Raw genomic sequence first — 4,515 nt, 5'->3', positions numbered from 1 at the left:
ATTGAGACTTCCCTATGAATCAATTTATAATATTTTAAAATATATATTAACTACCTATATATATGAAAAGCTATATTTTTTGTTTTATATATTTTGCTATTTTAGTTCTTTGTATCATCAAATTTCAGTTTTAGTTATGTATATTTTAATTTTTGACAATTTTAGTTTTTTCATCGAGAATATTGATGACAGTATATACGTCAATATTACATCAAAATCGTATATAATCAACAAAAAAGCTCCGAACAAAAAAAAAAGAATGTGTATTTTGTTGTGTGTTGGGTTGTTAAATATAAAGTTTTCATTTTGTTTTTGTAAAATACAATTATTTTTTAAAATAAATTACACAAAAATTTCATATTAATGGTTCGAATTACAACGTAAAACAGAAGTTGGGTCCTCGAGTCGTCATTTTTTTCGAAGTTTCTACATAAAAAAAACTTGTCACGATTTCATGATATATAATTTACAAGTAATGAAATGTTATTCTCAAAATATCTGCAAATGAAATTTTCTATTCAATAATATGTACAAGCATGCAATAAGATATAATAAGGAAAATAATTAATTTTATTATACTTGATCAAATTCCAAAATCATACACGTAACGTGTTTAAATATAATAAAGTAATTAATTAAATCTTATAATGTTTTGGACAGCAAGACAAAATACAAATGGCAGATAAACAGCAAGACAAAATACAAATGGCAGATAAATAATCCTTTTTAATTTTCCTCCCGTGAATTTTAACCTTACACGTTGTACCGTGAGGTACACTTCACCATTTGAAAATTTTAAATAATATCTAATGATTGAACATTAAAATAATAATCAACACTATATACATCGACCAGACACATATGTAACTAAACAGTAAAGAAAAATATAAAAATAACAGGAACAATTGTTAGAGTTTCTGGGTTATCACGAACAACCTTTTTGCTCACATAGGTGTGCACAGTAGGTGTGCAGCATATCAAAACTAATATATATATATATATATATATATATATATATAAAAGAATAACACGTTGATTAAAATATATAAAAATTAATTTTATATAATAATCATATATTATAGTGGGGAAGTTGGTGAAAAATCCTCAATCAAAACATTTCTTTGGGTTCACTCCCTCCCTACCCACAAAATTGTGCTACTATGTCATACAAAATGTGGTACACTTCATGTGGAAATGTGGTACACTTCATGTGAAAATATGGTACTAAAAAAGTACCCAGGGACTGAATACAAAAAAAAAATCGACGGCTGAGGACTGAAAGCCAATTTCCAGTATTATAGTTTGACGTATAAATTGCCATGTGGCATGGCAGGCAACAATAAATATAGGGTGATTGGACACGACAAAAATATGGTCTGCGCAGGGTGTCGGATATGTTTGAGACACGAAAGTATATATTTCTAATTTAAGGTAAAATAATTGAAGAAATTCATTATTTAAGTAAATATCTCTTATTTTTAATATATTTTGATTGATTGGCAGTTTAATATATCAACATATAATCATGAACCCAATTTTTCAATGAAAATGAATCGACCGTCCCAAAATATAATTGTGTAATAAAGAAAAATGGAAAGATGACTCCATCTAGTAAAACCACTTTGATGTTCAAATTAGTATGGTCTTTGAGAGAAAAAATACATGACTAAATTAAATCAATGCATAGAAAAGACATATGGAATGTGTATCTTGATAAGTGTTAGTAGCCCTTTATTTATAGGTGCAGACTCATAGACGTTAATATGAAATTTTGTAATATATGAAAACTATATTTGTCCATATTCACGTAATTTTTTGTAATTCTCTAACGTATAATTAGAGTATCCGCACCACCTCATTAAAAAGTATGGGGTCTACATATCACATACACATTACATTAACATCTTCATTCTCTCACATTCATTTTAACATTAATACTTATTATTTATGGGTCCCGTTGTCCACTCATTTATCATTATTTTTTTTTACATTAATTAAATATAATTTCAATTTATTTACACAATTTAAATGATTATTATTTAAAATAAATAATATTATTAATTTTAAATATATTTATTGCGTAAAATAATTTTATCTTATATTACGAACTTCATTTATTTAAAATTAAAATATTATTATAAATTTGAAATGAAGGAGTACAACATATAAAAACAACACACTTGCATAAAATTAAAAAACAACACAGAAATTAAACGTAAAGAGAAATTGTAAAATACTAATTTAAGGATTGCTGTTGTATTGTGACCAAATATGTTCAACTAAGTCAGCACGAAGTTGGTGATGCACATGACTGTCACGTAGTTCAGAATTTGTCCGGAGATAATCATGAAATCCTCGGTTTGAGCCCTGGATGGGTTGTGCGGGTTCGTCACCTTCATCGTTGTACCAATTTGTCACGTGACCCCCCTCATCTTCAACAATCATGTTGTGCAAAATAATACATGCTAACATAATATGTTTTAACTTTTTTCTGTACCAATAACGAGCTGGACCTCTGACAATTGCCCATCGAGCTTGAAGAACCCCAAATGCTCGTTCAACATCTTTTCTTGCGGCCTCTTGTCTTTCCTTAAACAACCTCTTCTTGGGATCTTCTGGGCAAGAAAAAGCCTTCACGAAAGTAGCCCATTCCGAATATATTCCATCTGTTAGATAATATCCCTTCGTATATTTAGTCCCGCTGACCGTGAAATTAATCTCTGGGGCATTTCCCTGCAAGACGTTATTGAATATGGGAGATTCGTACAACACATTAATATCATTACGCGAACCTGCGACACCAAAGAATGCATGCCATATCCACAAGTCTTGAGACGCGACCGCTTCTAGCACAATTGTTGGTGATCCATGACTCTTGTAAACTGGCCTTTCCAAGCAACTAGACAATTTTTCCATTCCCAATGCATGCAATCAAGACTGCCCAGCATTCCAGGGAAGTTGTGCCTCTCATCATGCATTTGAAGAAGACGTTGAACATCATCAGCATTTGGCCTTCTCAATCGATCACCAAATAGTTCAACCACATAACCACAGAACTTGAAAAGACACTTCATGGCGGTAGATTCACCCATGCGTAGGTACTCGTCCAGATGGTCGGCCGGGACTCCATAAGCCAATTGACGAATCGCAGCCGTGCATTTTTGTAGTGGTGACAAGCATTTTCTTCTCGCAGCATCGTCCCTCTGCTGAAAGTACGATGAATGACTCTCAAGTGCATTCACTATGCGACAGAATAAATCTCTTCGCATGCGAAATCTTCTTCGAAATATTTGATCTGGATACACCGGGTTTGTGGAAAAATAATCATTGAAGAGTCTTGCATGCCCGGCTTCGCTATTTCTTTGGATGAACCTTCTTCTTTGCCGCATCTCGTTATTACTTCGATATGTTTCAACTATTTGTCAGCTTTGTTGAAGTAACAATGACATTATCTCATTCCCTGGATCATAACCTTCGTCAGCAAATTCAACTTGGACTTCGTTTTCACTTGTCGAGTCAGAGCTGATGCTACTTGAATATTGGGACATTTTGGAGAAAACAAATTCAAGTTTAAGTGTTTGCCAAATAGTATATACTTAGAATGAATAAATGTAGAGCACAAGGTGTCTATTTATTTATTTTTCTTATCAACGGCTATATTCCAACGGCTACTTTGTAACGGCTATATTCCAATGGCTACTTTGCAACTTACAACGGCTATATTCCAACGGCTACTTTGCAACGGTTATATTCCAACTACTGCTTCACTGCAGCTATATTCCAACGTCTATATTCCAACGTCAACTTTGAAATGACTATATTAATTGAAAAAGATGATAACCGAAAATCATTAATTGAAAAGTACAATAACCGAAAATAACATTAATTGAAAAGTACAATAATTGAAAAGTACAATAATCGAAAATTACAATAAATAAAAATTACATATTACATCTCCTCCTAATCTCTTGACATAGATGTTCGTGGATGATAAGTTGCTCCTCTGTCATTTGTGAAGTGTCTTTCGAAAGATTGCGTATTTCTTTAGTTGAACTTTGGCTAAGGCAGCTTTCGCTTTCATCTCCTCAACTTCGAGTTGTTTTTGTTTCATTTCAATTTCAACTTTTTTTACGCTTGTATACTCAGTAAATTTTGCAAACATATTGTCCAAATTTATTGTCATACCTTCAATGTCAGATTTCATTTTCCCTTTTCCCTTTCTCTTTGCTGCCTTATGACCCATTGGACGAGTTTCTTCTTCATTTAAGTCTATATGTAGACTTGCATCTTGGTTAGATGAGGTGTTGCTTGCCCCTGACTCCGAGGTCCTCGCCTTCTTTGTGCTAACAAGGTGATCGACGGACTGTGGAGTAAACATTGGACGCTCTTTTACGATTCTCCACACATGCTCGAGATTAAATGCAATGCCGTTATTTTCCTCACGATATTTTTCATACGCAAGCCGCAATATATCCTCATCACTGTGGCCGCTACGATACGCACTATATACACTAT

The 4,515-nt window shown here is 32.7% G+C and overlaps 1 pseudogene; it reads right to left on the bottom strand.

The window, feature by feature from the left end:
- Positions 1 to 2,241: 2,241 nt before the first annotated feature.
- Positions 2,242 to 3,389, bottom strand: LOC142504441 (protein ANTAGONIST OF LIKE HETEROCHROMATIN PROTEIN 1-like; annotated as a pseudogene).
- Positions 3,390 to 4,515: the final 1,126 nt, after the last annotated feature.

This window comes from Primulina tabacum, chromosome 9 (assembly GCF_025594145.1).
Source record: "Primulina tabacum isolate GXHZ01 chromosome 9, ASM2559414v2, whole genome shotgun sequence".
In the NCBI taxonomy this organism is placed as follows: Eukaryota; Viridiplantae; Streptophyta; class Magnoliopsida; order Lamiales; family Gesneriaceae; genus Primulina; species Primulina tabacum.
The sequence above is the reverse complement of the archived record's forward strand: the minus strand, read 5'-3'. Positions and strand labels throughout refer to the sequence as shown.